The sequence below is a fragment of the Pseudophryne corroboree genome, chromosome 7, assembly GCF_028390025.1.
Source record: "Pseudophryne corroboree isolate aPseCor3 chromosome 7, aPseCor3.hap2, whole genome shotgun sequence".
Classification (NCBI taxonomy): domain Eukaryota; kingdom Metazoa; phylum Chordata; class Amphibia; order Anura; family Myobatrachidae; genus Pseudophryne; species Pseudophryne corroboree.
Window position 1 is genome coordinate 382,091,007 of NC_086450.1, and position 16,006 is coordinate 382,107,012.

The window sequence follows — 16,006 nt, forward strand, 5'->3', positions numbered from 1 at the left end:
AAAATTGAGGATTATTGCTGCCCTCACCCCCCACCCCCCCCCCCCCCCCCCCCCCCCCTGCGCTTATCAGTGCTGCCTCTGTGTGTTGTGTCTGGGAGCAATGGCCTCATGAAGATCTGAAGTCTTCTGCCGCCTGAGATGTCTTCTATCTTCTTATACTCACCCGGCTTCTATCTTCCGGCATCTGTGAGGAGGACGGCGGCGCTGCTCAGGGACGAACCCCAGGGTGAGACCTGTGTTCCGACTCCCTCTGGAGCTTATGGTGTCCAGTAGCCTAAGAAGCAGAGCCCATCAGTTAAGTAGGTCTGCTTCTCTCCCCTCAGTCCCACGATGCAGGGAGCCTGTTGCCAACAGGACTCCCTGAAAATAAAAAAACCTAACAAAATTCTTTTTCTACAGGAAACTCAGGAGAGCTCTCTGCAGTGTACCCTTTCTCTTCTGGGCACAGAATCTAACTGAGGTCTGGAGGAGGGGCATAGAGGGAGGAGCCAGTGCACACCCATAGGAAAAGTTCTTTTTAGGTGCCCATGTCTCCTGCGGAGCCCGTCTATACCCCATGGTCCTTACGGAGTCCCCAGCATCCTCTAGGACGCAAGAGAAATTTAAAGTGCGCTGGCTCCTTTGACCCCCGTCATACTAGTTTCCCCCTATATCCCTCATGGATGCTAGAGAAACAGGAATACTGTACCGAAGATTAGAGCAATCTGTTACAATGGAAATAAGACCAACTTTTCTTTCATCATCCGAGTATAAGCCTTAAAGTTCCCAATCAAGAATCAGGTTAAGGAATCAGGGGTCTAATTTGAAGCAAGCTGCACTGTGCTTCTTTCAACATCTATATCAAGCAGTGAGCTAACCCATGGGCAACTGGAGTCTACTGGGCAATCCAATTTCATATCTACCAGAACAGCTTCAATTCAACTCAATCAGGGTTTTCATGGCATAATATATTCCCCCCACAGCACAACTGTCTGCAAAGTTAGGTGAAAGCAAAACCCTCATACACGTTTCAAGTCACATTATTATGACCACCAACAACAATTGACGTTGGCAGTGTGCAGCCCCTGAAATACATAACGTCGTGTGCTAGCTTGGTGGGTATAAGGTGCAAGATAGGCCGTCTGCATACACATCACTTGTTGCTATCATGGGTAAAAGGGGTGATTTATCAGTTTCAAAAAGGGATGATTACCGGCTTTCGGGCCAAGGGTGGCAGTATTTCTGGAATAGTGCAGTTTGTGAACTGTGTGCGTGCTGCTGTGGTGAAGGTGCATCGTGACCGGACAAATGGCACCATTGCGAATTACCGACGTGGAAACTGCAGAGCACCATGTGCTATTTATGCGAGAGGTGAACATTGGCTACGAAAGTGCGTGAGGGCCGACCAAAACTCTATAGTGGAGCAACTCACCGTCAAAATGAACCTGGGGGCTACCAGACATGTCTAAAACAGCTCAGCCCGTCTAGCTGCTGTCCGTGCTGCACACGGCAGTTACTTTGGTTATTTAGCTGGTGGTCATAATAAGGTGACTCAACAGTGTATAATGTGTGTGGTCAGCCTAATTTACAGCAGCTATAACCAAAAGACCTAGTCTTCTCACAAGTAACCACAGTATAGTATGTTTCTGCAACATGAATGAGGGGCCATCTATGCTTTTGTCATTTTAAAGCCTCCCACACAAATAGTCTGAATTTTGGTGGTCTCATCTAACTCCTGCATTTTGCTCAGTTCAGCAGCCAGTCATTATTTACACATAAAACGGGTTTGTTCGTCTGCTTTCCATACTCATTGGAGTGTTGGAACCAGCTCCCAATTTGGTTACCTAGTCATGACCATGTGTCCCATGTTTCAATGAGTAAACACAATAAGCCAAGCATCTCAGTAGTCTGACCAATGTACACCTGGGACACTCACTCCAGTAGGTTGAGGATATCCTTTTCGGTTCTAATTTAATGAGAAGACAGATTAGTAGGCCCTTCCTCATTAATAAGAGAAGACAGATTAGTAGACCCTTCCTCAAAAAAAAAAAACAATCTAAATAGATTAGTCATCAGCATCTCAATTGTGCGAGTTAGTGTATTACTTTTCTTACAGAGTTTTTCAAGGTACTCATTGCACAAGGAGAAGCCATCTACTAGGATTAGATTACTTGTTCCCGGCCAAGGTGTTCACGATTACAAGATAAAAGATGCTTGTACAAAAACCCTTCTTGTCGGCATTATTAACTTCTACAAACACTGCACTGCAATACAATCAGGTCTGTCCTCACCAGTTTTAGCTTTATCCTGGAGTAGTCTTATACCCCTCCCATCACATTGCTTTATTCAGAGCAGTCACTCATTGGTCATGCAAGAATATCCACTGCCTAACCCTAACCCTCCTGGGCGGTGCCTAACCTCCCCGCTTGATGCCTAACCCTAAATCCCTCTTCTATGTGCCAAAACCTAACACTCCCTCCCTGGTCCCCAACACTCCTTCTCCTAGCCTCCCCCCACCCCATGGCAGGACGCCAGCGCATCCCGCTGTCAGGCTGCCACTATCAAGACGCCGGTATTGCATCCTTCAGGATCCCAGCATCTGTATATCAAACCACTGGGATCCTGTCCGTCGGAAAGCCAGCCACTTCCCCTCTAAAATTTGGTATATGGTAAGTATATGGGTGTGGATCATAGTGTCGACCATTGTTAGGTTGACAGTGACTAGGTCAACATCTGAAATAGCTCAACACTGTCTTTAGGTCAACATGGAAAAAAAGTCAACACAAGTTTTGTGTTTTTTTTAAAGAAAATTGGTGTAGTTTTCTTTGTAAAGTGACTGGGAACCACAATTAGTGCACCATGTGCCCTTGCATGGCTCACCATGCTTCGGGCAAAGTGCCTTGTTCCGCTAAGTGCTGCACTTGGCACAGGTTACTATTCCCAATCGTAAATTATCTCATGCAGTTTTCAAAAATAAATAAAAAATTCAGGAAATAGTCTATACTAATGTTAAATCTTTGTCCAAATGTAAAAAGTGGGAGGATAGTGGGTTCATTGTTATAAATCATTTTAAAGCAAGGTAGTTTATTCAAAAAAGCCAGGTGTATTACAAGTAGTAAATAGATTGGATGGCTTCATTAGTTTAATTATATAAATAAAGTTGAATAGAAATACTTGACATTGTATTAGTCAGCCAACAATGTCAGGTGAAGATAGTTTGACAATGCTTCAGAGGTTTTTAAAGTGTAATCTGGAGACATAAATTCTTCCAGTTGGAGTTATAGGGTCCACTTTGCATAAGACATATTAGGAGGTATCCATAGTACATCAGGCTTCCTTAGATAGAAGGATGATGGCAAAGGGCTAGCTAGATGAAGGAAGGTCACTTTTAATTAGTCTTCATCTTCATTCTTGTACATTGCATAAGCAAGCCACCATTTAGTAGTAATCTATTACAGGTTGAGTCTCCCTTATCCAAAATGCTTGGGACCAGAGGTATTTTGGATATGGGATTTTTCCGTATTTTGGAATAATTGCCTACCATAATGAGATATCATGGTGATGGGACCTAAATCTAAGCACAGAATGCATTTATATTTCATATACACCATATACACACAGCCTGAAGGTAATTTTAGCCAATATTTTTTATAACTTTGTGCATTAAACAAAGTGTGTGTACATTCACACAATTCATTTATGTTTCATATACACACAGCCTGAAGGACATTTAATACAATATTTTTAATAACTTTGTGTATTAAACAAAGTTTGTGTACATTGAGCCATCAAAAAAAACAAAGATTTCACTATCTCACTCAAAAAAGTCCGTATTTCGGAATATTTGGATATGGGATACTCGACCTGTACTTACTTATTACTACTTGTAGTTCACCTGGCTTTTTTTTTTTTATAAAACTACCTTGCTTTAAAAGTATTTTTACCTATAAACCCATTATCCTCCAACTTTTACATTTTTACAAACATTTAACATTAGTATAGACTGTTTCCTGAATTTTTTTGAACTTTGTCGACGGACTTCTTGAGATAATGATCAAAAAGTTTAGTTTGAATTTGGTAAAGCTTTTTCCTCTTAAAGGGCATAATTCAATTCGATAACCGTTGAATAGTGCCAGGAATTAGCTTCATGGGCTATTTAATACAGCGCAGTGGTAAGTCGAGAATGCTCGTTCTCCTGGACTAACAGGGAATTTTATCGTGAGAACCGGCATTCTCTGATTTAATTGCCCGGCGCAACGCTGTTTCAGCTACGCTTAGGGCAGAAATCAGCATCTCCCCTGCACTTTTGTCAGATTTTTGCTCGCACCCTCCGGGTGTACATGAAGAATTCCCGTTGTTGGGTGTCACAGGGTGCTGTATTGAACAGCCCCGGGAGCTAATTCCCAGCGCTATTCAACTGTTATCGAATTGAATCGTGCTCAGAGTCTACTGTGTTGTATATTATAAGAAAAGGACAGAAGTGTAAGATAAAATTAAAAAAAAACAAAAAAAAAAAAAACACACACAAACAGTAAAATTACACCACTCCCACCTCTAGCTTAATTAGGAGAGCAGCTGTGACAATTTGAAGATATGCTGGTTGTTCATTTGACAGTTTTTCGAAGACTTTACATGGCCATAATTTGGAAACAGCACGAGATTTAAATAAAATTTAGTTTTTTTCTTACGACTACACATATAATCTCTGTATACCAAATTTGAACAAAATCTGAGCTGGCGAGGTAATATTTTAACAAACAGTGCGTTGATTTGACCCATACAAGTTGTATGAAAATAGATGTAACGTCAAATTCAAGATATGACTAGAATTATTTACGGAAATTTTTTTTACTACTTTTTGTGATTACGATCAGCCATTGTAAACTCAGATACATACCTCCCACTATCTTCAAATAGAAGAGCGCGACTTCCTCATGCTCCCGAAAAGGGGGGGTGGCCTCACGGCAGTGCCATGATCACATGCCGCGCCCACGTTTACCGTCACTGAGGGGGCATGCCCAGTGCTGTGTGAGCTGCTGGCATGCCCCCTCTCCCTCTGTCTCCCATGAATAGACGCTGTGCGCATAACGTCTATTCACCACTGCTCTGCTAAGCAGGGCAGAGAGTGCAGGAGCCTCCCAAATGCCTACCCAGCCACCCACCGCAGGACACTGCGGCCTGCGGATGGGACAGCCCCACAAAACGGGACTGTCCTGTGAAAATGAGGACAGTTGGGAGGTATGCATATAATCACCTGCGTTTATCTTTATAGTTGACACACCCTTACACGCAATCCTTTGTTACTGTCAAATATTCTCAGCATCCACCAGGCCCAACCTAATTGTAATCCATACCCAGGCCACACCTGCTGCATGATTAGTCTCAATTACTTTTGAAGATCAGATTCTATATGTTAGATAGCAAATGAAGAAAAGGAGTAGCTAATTAGGAGGCGTTAATGTGTAGTCCTGTCATAATTACAGCATAGAAGAAGTCTTTCTGGAGGAACGGATGACTGTGTCTTAAGGGTAGCTCAGGCAGAACCTTCGCCAACAGGCATCACCACACCCACCCTTGCGGTGAAGGAAAAGTCTTAAGTCTGCTGACCCTGAAGAGGTCTTATTCTTCCACTGAGGGAGATGACAGATTAGCTCTTTCAAGAAGGGTCTGAATAACGCACCCTGGAGCGCTACTGGTTTCCTATCAAATGAGGATTACAGAACTCCAGACATACAGAGCCAGGTAACTGCTACCAGGAAGTAAACTCCCCGGAAAGCTTTGGCCATCATACAGTGTAGGTTGCATTTAGACAGAGGGGGGGAAATTAATTAGCCGTGATAACCCTAATTAATTTCAGTGATCAGACTTTCTGTAGAAATTGTCTAAACATTACAGCAAAAAGCGGCTTATCAGAGTTTTGCATGTTCCTGCGTTTTGACCTATCCTACTGCAAATTTGCAAAAATGGGATACTTACGATAATTCTTGTTCTCAAAACCAGGGAAAAAGTGTAGGAGACAATGGGGAAATCTGACTGTACCCCCAAAAAAGCAAAACTAAGGAAAACAGTAAAAATCTATTAGTGGTTATAATATAAAGATTTGGGGTACTTAAATTCGGTCAGTGGCTTTTATATGCATTTTTTAAATGAAAAAATGATAAAATGCAAGTGCTTAAATTAAATTGGGGGTACATAAAATGGGTATGAGTACAGTATTTGGGTCAATTAAAGCCAAATTTAAAAACAAATTACTCCCACCTGCAAGTCTAAAAACCACTTGTCCCACTCATAGAACCCCAATATACCTGTCCCATTTATACCCCAATTTCCAGTTCTTTAACCCCTCCCAAAATGACATCATTATTGGCCAATTAAAAATAATTAAATTCTTAAAAGCGCCTATGTTGTCATTCAGGGGAGTGTCCTAGGTGTTCTGAACCAAATCCTGAAATTTTTACCTGAAAATAGGGATTCTCCCCAAGCTTATCACCTGCTCAGAGGTGATGAAGTGAAACTGTAGTAAATCATATGGAGAATTATCGCTGCTAATTACAGAAAATTGAATAGGGGTTTATCGCGGGTCGAGATAACAGCCGAGTGTTTACTAATGGCCATTGGGTAAAATTCGCGGTCAAAGTCCATATTTCCATGCGAAAGGATATCCTCCCATAATAGGGAGTGACTTGGTTTCAAGCAGGGTCAGCCCTGGTGGGTTTTTATGCCAGTAACAGGAGGACTTCACTGTGACAGTGGAGAAGGAACTGAAGTACTTGAGCAAAGTTCTAATTATAAGTGGGAAATGTGTTCGGGTGCCCATAATAGTGTTCACTCCAGGCTGTTTTAGCAGGGCGCCTCGCCCTGCCCGTTTTATAGCAGGCAAAACCCGCCCTGCCCCTTTTGCGGCACCCTGCTAGAACAGCTGCCCGCTTCCTGCCCTCCCAGCGTGTAAAGATGCCGTGCGCATGCGAGCGGCATCCATTCACGCATTGGGAGAGAGCTAGGGGAAGCCCAGCACCGACGGAGGTGCTGGGCACGCTCCCAAAAGTGACATCGCCGGCCACAGACACCCTCTATAGTAGCATCTGTGGGCCGCACCTCCCACCAAAATGACATAGGCGTGGTCACGCCCCCTAATTTGCGTGGTCACACCCCATTTGGGGCACGCGCGCACATATACCCCCGGAGTCCGGCACCATGCCCCATTTCACTTCTAGAGTGAACACTAGGTAATGGGCAAACAATGCGAGCTCTTCAATTGTTTTGCCATCGGCGCGTGTTCCGTGGGAACCCATTCGATCTGCTCACCGCCTACTGAGGTAGCGAGCAGGAATCCACGAACAGTTGGACTTTTGGGAGCCCAAACTGCCGTTTCTACGGCATACAAGAGCTTTGTATGGGTTAAGCCGCTGCAGGCATCTAAACCATGTGCATTTCGGCACGACTAGCACTTAAAGAACTGGGCGCCCGTGACCATCAGAACAACTGAATATTGCCAGTCAGACATCCATTACTTAGACGAAGCCAAAAACAATTGATTTTTCACAACACTAAAATAATTTGGTACAATAAAATATATATATATATATATATATTATAAAGCGAACCCTTAAAACAACACATCCTAGATCTGAATGAATGAAATATTCTTATTAAATACTTTGTTCTTTACATAGTTGAATGTGTCGGCATCAAAATCACACAAAAATCAATGGAAATCAAATTTATTAACCCATGGAGGTCTGGATTTGGAGTCACACTCAAAATTAAAGTGGATAAACACACTACAGGCTGATCCAACTTTGATGTAATGTCCTTAAAACAAGTCAAAATGAGGCTCAGTAGTGTGTGTGGCCTCCACGTGCCTGTATGACCTCCCTACAACGCCTGGGCATGCTCCTGATGAGGTGGCGGATGGTCTCCTGAGGGATCTCCTCCCAGACCTGGACTAAAGCATCCGCCAACTCCTAGACAGTCTGTGATGCAACGTGGCATTGGTGGATGGAGCGAGACATGATGTCCCAGATGTGCTCAATTGGATTCAGGTCTGGGGAACGGGCGGGCCAGTCCATAGCATCAATGCCTTTGTCTTGCAGGAACTGCTGACACACTCCAGCCACATGAGGTCTAGCATTGTCTGGCATAAGGAGGAACCCAGGGCCAACCGCACCAGAATATGGTCTCACTAGGGGTCTGAGGATCTCATCTCGGTACCTAACAGCAGTCAGGCTACCTCTGTTGAGCACATAGAGGGCTGTGCGGCCCCCCAAAGAAATGCCACCCCACACCATTACTGACCCACTGCCAAACCGGTCATGCTGGAGGATGTTGCAGTCAGCAGAACATTCTCCTTGGCGTCTCCAGACTCTGTCACGTCTGTCACATGTGTTCAGTGAGAACCCGCTTTCATCTGTGAAGAGCACAGGGCGCCAGTGGCGAATTTGCCAATCTTGGTGTTCTCTGGCAAATGCCAAACGTCCTGCACTGTGTTGGGCTGTAAGCACAACCCCCACCTGTGGACGTCAGGCCCTCATACAACCCTCATGGTGTCTGTTTCTGATCGTGACAGAGTCTGGAGACGCCAAGGAGAACGTTCTGCTGCCTGCAACATCCTCGAGCATGACCGGTTTGGCAGTCGATCCTGTAGGGTGGTGTAATGGTGTAGGGTGGCATTTTTTGGGGGGGGCCGCACAGCCCTCCATGTGCTAGCCAGACTGCCATTAGGTACCGAGCTGAGATCCTCAGACCCCTTGTGAGACCATATGCTGGTGCGGTTGGCCCCGGGTTCCTCCTAATGCAAGACAATGCTAGACCTCATGTGGCTGGAGTGCCTCAGCAGCTCCTGCAAGACGAAGGCATTGATGCTATGGACTGGCCCGCCCGTTCCCCAGACCTGAATCCAATTGAGCACATCTGGGACATCATGTCTCGCTCCATCCCCCAACGCCACGTTGCACCACAGACTGTCCAGGAGTTGGCGGATGCTTTAGTCCAGGTCTGGGAGGAGATCCCTCAGGAGACCATCCGCCACCTCATCAGGAGCATGCCCAGGCGTTGTAGGGAGGTCATACAGGCACGTGGAGGCCACACACACTACTGAGCCTCATTTTGACTTGTTTTAAGGACATTACATCAAAGTTGGATCAGCCTGTAGTGTGTTTTTCCACTTTAATTTTGAGTGTGACTCCAAATCCAGACCTCCATGGGTTAATAAATTTGATTTCCATTGATAATTTTTGTGTGATTTTGTTGTCAGCACATTCAACTATGTAAAGAACAAAGTATTTAATAAGAATATTTCATTCATTCAGATCTAGGATGTGTTATTTTAGTGTTCCCTTTATTTTTTTGAGCAGTGTAATATATGCGATATCTCCATTCGATAATAGCCAGTGCCTCCGAAGCCTTCGACCTCACTGCTGTAAAGGTGTATACACACTGGGCGTTTTTGCCCAGCGTGTATGCACAGCGATGATCACTGACATCGCTGGGCTTAAAATCTATTTTCCCCCCTACCCAGCGATGTCGAACAGCTTTTCATAGCAGAACGCTATAGAAAGCCGTTCACCCCACCATTCATCTGCTGGTGATACCAGCAGATGAACGACTGCCGCCCACGATGAAGCGGGAGCGCGCGCATCAGCGCCGATTGCCGGGGCATACACACTGGGCGGTATTGAGCTGAAAGCAGCTCAACACAGCAAAAGGGAGCTCAAAATCGCCCAGTGTGTATGGGCCTTTAGCACCATTCTATAGTCTCCCATCGCCTCTGCACATAGGCTTCACAACTTAACACTTATTACAGGTCTGAACTAGCTTTCAGTGTACAGATGACGCCAGCCACACTCATCGTGTCTACAACTAGGCGCCACATGCACGTCCACGCCTAGTAGTGCCTTTTGCTGCCCCATACAAAGTTTGTATGGGGCGCAACTAAGACGCATTCACGCCTAGATGTAGCCATGATGAGTGGCTACATTTTTACACTGAAGGCTAGTTCAGATGGGATTGTTACAGTTCATGTTTTCTGATTTTATTTAAGGCAATGTTTAAAAGAGGTCATTCACCTACATCTGTATTTGCTTTTTGCACAATCTGATGCTATTTTCATATTGTAAGCTTGCGAGCAGGGCCTTCCTACCTCTATGACTTATTACCCAGTTTTGTTTTATCAATGTTTCCAATTTAAAGTGTAACAGAATTTGATGCGCTATATAAGAAACTAATGGTAGATAAAAACCAGCTCTCTTAATAATGAAAAAAATAAAAATAATCTACAAACCCAATAAGGGGGATATTCAATTGCGATTTTTTTCCCCCCAATGTTCATTATTGGGAAATTCCATTATACCGTTTTTTGTGTGCGGTGCAATACCCATTTTTTTGCACTAAAACACACAGGATCTGGGATAAGTTCCCGAGTTCACGGACTCTATTCAATTCAGTGTGAATTGAACAGCGCCGGTAAGGAGCTCCTGGAGCTATTCGATTCAGCGCAATGTTATGCCAGTGGTGAGGATTCCTTCTTGCACCCCTCCCGGGGTGCGAGCAGAAATCCTAGCAAACTACTGGCACAATGCTGTTTTTTGCCCTTAGCTCACCAGAAACAGCATCGTGCCTGGCACTTAAAGTCAGAGAATGCCAGTTCTCGCGACTAAACACCATGTTTAAAGGCGTGAGAACTGGCATTTTCCGACATAAAATCATGCTGAATTTAATAGCTTCGGGAGCTCCTTCACAGCACTGCTCAATTCACGCCAAATTGAATGGAGCTCAATGAGTTTTTTGCAATCCTGGCCGTGAAAATGGGACAGTTATCGCAGATTAATTTTTTCGTGTGGGATATTTTCCTTCAATATAAATAAACGGCCAATCATCGACTATACTACTACTACTACTACTACTACTACTACTAGAAAAGCCCATCCGTAAGCTTTCCATGCCAAACACAGGATAGCATCTTGGGCTTTTTGGGAAACTACTGCTCAGCATGCATTTGGCACTATTAGGGAAAGCTGCTCAATAAATTTGTCCAATCCTACATAAAGCCAATGCCTCAATTTCTAAGGCCTAATGCAGTGATGTACTGAAAAGTGTTCACAGCGACTGTGCAAAAATATGCAAATGCCACAGCAGTCTGGATTTATATGGCGATACCCATCGGCAGCTTTGCACAGAGACGCAGCATTGGTCGCAGATCATGGCCTCAGGAGGTAAGACACTGCAGCTATTGTAGCTGCGTACAGGATCGCAGATGCAGGCTGAGACACACCCTGATAAAGTCAAGACACCTGTATTTTTCCCCTCCACACGGTCCCTGACTCAATATCTTTCCAAATAAATCCTCACTGCAACCAACATCGCAAGACCATTGAGGAGCATGCGCAGTCAGCAGATAATCGCTCAACTGTGTAAAAATCGGGTTTGCATCCAATCAGGCCCCTAATAAGGGTGAATTTTTTCTTTTTGTTAGGACAGGTTCATCAAGGTTTCCTAAACGGTGTCTAAATCCAACATCCCTCCAGGGGCTGTTATACCCAATATAGCAGAGATTGGGACAGGGTGCAGGGAGATAACTTCCTTGTCTCTGACAAGTGTGAGGAGAGGGAGCAGTGCACCAGGCCAGCAGCAGAGGAGGAGCCATAGAGAGACAATATATAAAGGGTGCAGGGTAATGGGGAACGTGTGGGGAAGCGGTGCACAAGGCCGGTATGAGAGGAGACGCTACACTGCAGGCATGTCCAAACCGCGGCCCTCCAGCTGTTGTGAAACTACATATCCCAGCACGCCCTGACAGTTTTGCTGTCAGAGAATGCTAAAGCTGTGTCAGGGCATGCTGGGATGTGTAGTTTCTCAACAGCTGGAGGGCTGCAGTTTGAACATGCCTGTGCTACAGACATGCTATATACAGGGCACAGATGTGACATAGGCAGAGTGTGTGGGGCAGCAGTGCACAAGAGCAGCATCAGGTGAGGAGCTATAGGAAGAAGTGATATATACAAGGCACAGATGTGGGGTAATGTGTGTGGGGGAAGCAATAACAGGCAAGGAGCTATAGATATATCACATAGGGATGTAGTCACGTTATCAGCTGTCGGGATCCCGGCGGTCAGTACACACACTCTGGGATCTCGTCCACTTGAAATGCCGACCGGCAGAATGTCAACACACAGGGATTAGTCCCACTCATGGTTGCCCAGCGAGCCTGCAAGGGACTTCGCTGCACTCACCCCGATGTCTGCATTTTAGCAGCCAGGATCCCAGCATCAGGATGCTGACCGCTGGTCACATGATCCCAGCCCATGACATATACAGGGCACAGGTGCAGGGTAATGAGGAATGTGTGTGGGGGGGAAGCAATATCAGGTGAGGACGTATCAGATGTTATATACAAGGCACAGGTGTGGTGATGGGAAATTAGTGTTTGTGTGTGTGTGGGGATAGTATCAGATAAGTAGCTATAGCATACCTCCCAACATGACCCTCTCCAGGAGGGACACAATGCTCTGCTTCTTGACTTTTCCCTTTCTCTAGGATTGCCGGCACCTGTTTTGGACAGGTTAATGGATAAGAAAGGTGTTTCAGCACAGGTGATGGTAATCACAAATTAAGAGGGAAGTCCAGGAGCAGAGCATTCTGTCCCTCCTGGAGAGGGTCATTTTGGGAGGTATGGCTATAGGAAGAAATGTTATACACGGGGCACAGGTGTGGGTAATGGGGAGTATGTGTGTGGGGCGGCAGTATCAGGAGAGAAGTTATGGATAGATATGATATATACAGGGCGCAGGTGTGGGGGAGCAGTAGCAGGTAAGGAGCTATAGGAAGATATGACATATACAGGGCGCAGGTGTGTGCCGGGCAGGGCCGGGGCTGCAGGTGCCGGGTGACCGCGGGCAGCAGAGGCGCCGCACTGATGAGGAGGATGGGAATGAATGGGAGAGAGGGGGCGCTGCGGGACCGCCATGGGGTGCGCGGGACCCCTCCTCCTCCTCTCGCGGCAGGGAGATGGCACTGTGCGGGCACGGCACATGGGCAACAGCCGGGATCATCGGGGACTCGCCGGATGTTGGTCCGAATCCAGGGGCAGCGGCACCTCCCGGTCCCAGCTCACGATGCAGCACCCTCCCCATGTCACCGCGATGCCGGGAGGGGGGTGGAGGCTCCAGTGTCCCCCTTCTCCGTGTGGCCCCCCGGGGCCCGCTCACCTGCAGTGGCTTCACCCCCTGACAATCCGGGCTCCGCTGCGGCGACTGCTCTTTGTCTCGGGACAAAGCCCCTGAAGTTTCCCTCCTGAAGCGGTACTGAGCTTGACCCAGACTAAATAGGACCTCATGTCACAAGGACCCCAGTCCCGGGCTGCCCCGGCACATGCCTGTACGGGAAAACACCCCGCCAGATCCCCGGGTGCCACCCAGCCCGCGGGCGTGTTCCGCTGTAGATAGAGGGCAGCCGCCCGCCAGATGACAGGATTACACTGCCCCGGGACTGGTGACGGTCCCGCCAGCGTGCCCCCGCCTGACATCGGGGACCCGGGTCCCGATCTATCGCTAAATGGCTGATAATAAATACCGGCTGCAGCAGTGATATTACAGCGGTCACATCGCCCCCGCAGGCCTGTCAGTCACTATTTACATTTTATTTGCGATAAATTACTTTTTTTTGTTTGCGCAGGCAACTCCTAAGACAGCTACACGCTTAAAGGAGCCGCGTTCTAAATATTAGGGACCGTCTACAAAGCGCCAGTCGGGTTGAAGTACTAGGCCCCGGGGAATGTGTAACAAGCTGCAGCTTGGCGTTCGAGACCGATAACCGCCCGTAGGCACTATATATTGCCAGGGCAGTAGGACAGTCATCGATATATATCGAGGAATAGGGGCGGGGCTCGTGTATTGACCCCGTAGTACGGTGCGAGGCCTAAAATTGCTAAGGGATTTTCCTCGTCCGTCAACGAGAGCCCGGCTCCGGCGCGGAGAGAGCTCGCATCTGATTGGCGCTGCCGCCATGGAGTGGGCGGAGATGGAATATACGGGCCAATCACTGGGGCCGTAAGGAAGGCGCACCTCTGTGAGAGAGAGCAGAAGGGAAGATTGCAGATGGTCCCTAAGTGTTACATGATAGCAGTCATGTAATATGAGCTGTAATATATGGGGAATGGAGGGGACCACACTGGGGAGAGGGCAGATAACATGACTATAGTCCCCTGTGTTTGATAATATTGACTCAATAAAACAATTGGTATTGGTATTGTTATTAATTGCTGTATTATATTGTATAGGGACAGTGGAACTACTGTTTGTTTTTAACAAGAAATAAAATATTTTGAAATCCTAGGCCAACATTGTTCTGTTTGCACATGTGTTTATTGAACTTATATTCAACTTCATCTGCTTCAACATGCAATAAAGTGACACTGACAGCTAGAACAGCTGCTGCTGTATAAATACAGTAATATGCAGACATTTTGTAATTAAGTGGTGTGACATTTTTATTTGCATTTCCTATGGAAGTTTAACTGAACATTTATGGTGTTTTTTTGTTTTATTTTTAAATAAATCTTGTAGAGGGAGAGACAGTGGAGAGAGATAACGTTCCAACCAACCAGCTCCTGTCATTTTTGAAGCGCAGCCTCTAACAGGATAGTTAGGAGCTGATTGGCTGGTACTTTCTCACCGTCCACTTTGTCTTTCTCCAAGGCTTAGTAAACAGACCCCATAATATTTATTATGGCTTAAATTCACTCAGTTCATTCCCACTCTACTGTACATGTGATTCCTTAGATTATTGTGATGCTCTGTCTACTACAGATAAATATTTTATAGTAATGGTGTTATTCCAACAACAGTAATAATATGTACATTTTTCTGCAACTACTGTGTAAAATAGGACTGATATCCATAGGAAAACTCATGAAAGAGGGTAGGCAGCAACAGCAGGTTCTGAGAGTATGACTACCCTTCGTGGAGTCCAGGAGAGCCACCCAAGATTTAGGTGTCTCCTGGAGATTCCGTGAGTGTAGGTATACCTGGAACATATTTTGTAAATGTTCCAGATTAGAACCAGATTTTGATTATGTCTTGTATATCTGTCTCTACAGGGACATTTTTTGAAAGAATATACAGTAACTAGGTATACACTATACAATTATCTGCCAGAGCTAGCTGGTTGGAATGAAAATTTGGTAATGGATGAGAGCAAATGACAATCGACCATTACCAAATTTTCAAATCAGTCCATTACCAAATCAATACATTACCAAATTTTCAATCCAACCAGCTAGATCTGGCAGATTATATGACAGATAATTGTATAGTGTGTACCTAGTTTACGGCAGAGATTCTCAAATGTGGTCTTCAAGGCACCCCAACGGTCCAGTTTAGGTATATCCATGGCTCAACATGGATGGTTAAATCAAATTGGTTGAGGTGCTAATTAAGGGGTCTATTTACTAAGAAAAGAAAGGAGATAAAGTACCAGCCAATCACCATGTCACAGGCTGTGATTGAAAAATGACAGGAGCTCATTGGCTGGTACTTTATCTCCGTGCACTTTATCTCCATTGTCAAAGTCGAAAAATATCATGATGCGTACCCCTTGTACTAACCCCTCATGCACATGCACGCTGCTCGTGCACCTGTTCCCCCGTGCGTACACATACCCGCAAGTTGCGTAGGGGACGCTCCAGCGTCTCGTGCGCATAAGATGTGTATTTACGGCGGAGTTTGTGAGCGTGTAGCGTGCGACTCGATCGTAGCATATTTAACCCAAATAGTGCATTTTGTAGTTAATATTTCCCTAGACCATGTCAGCGAGTATGATTAGTTTAAACTGTTCCTGGACAGAGAGATTCCTCTTTGCATGATAGGAAGGGTCAGATAAAGGTTGAAAGGTGGTGTCTAGTATCCAGCTGTAGGGTTTTAAGGGTAACATTCCGAGGTTAGTTAGGAAAGGATCGCTCGCTCCTGCGTATAGTTATGTACAGAAGTAGATTATGAACATTAACTGTATTTGCTGTAAATTACACATGCGGCGG

At 45.7% G+C, this 16,006-nt stretch overlaps 1 protein-coding gene across 2 annotated transcripts in view; it reads right to left on the reverse strand.

The window, feature by feature from the left end:
• The window catches only part of UBE2I (ubiquitin conjugating enzyme E2 I), a 67,138-nt gene extending 53,796 nt beyond the window's left edge, over positions 1-13,342 (reverse strand). Inside the window, exon 1 of one of the 2 annotated variants that reach the window (XM_063934570.1) lies at positions 13,182-13,342. The gene's annotated coding sequence lies outside the window, so the exon portion shown is untranslated. The remainder of the gene's footprint in view (positions 1-13,181) is intronic. The other variant, XM_063934571.1, reaches the window with a different exon arrangement.
• Between the last annotated feature and the right edge of the window lie 2,664 nt (positions 13,343-16,006).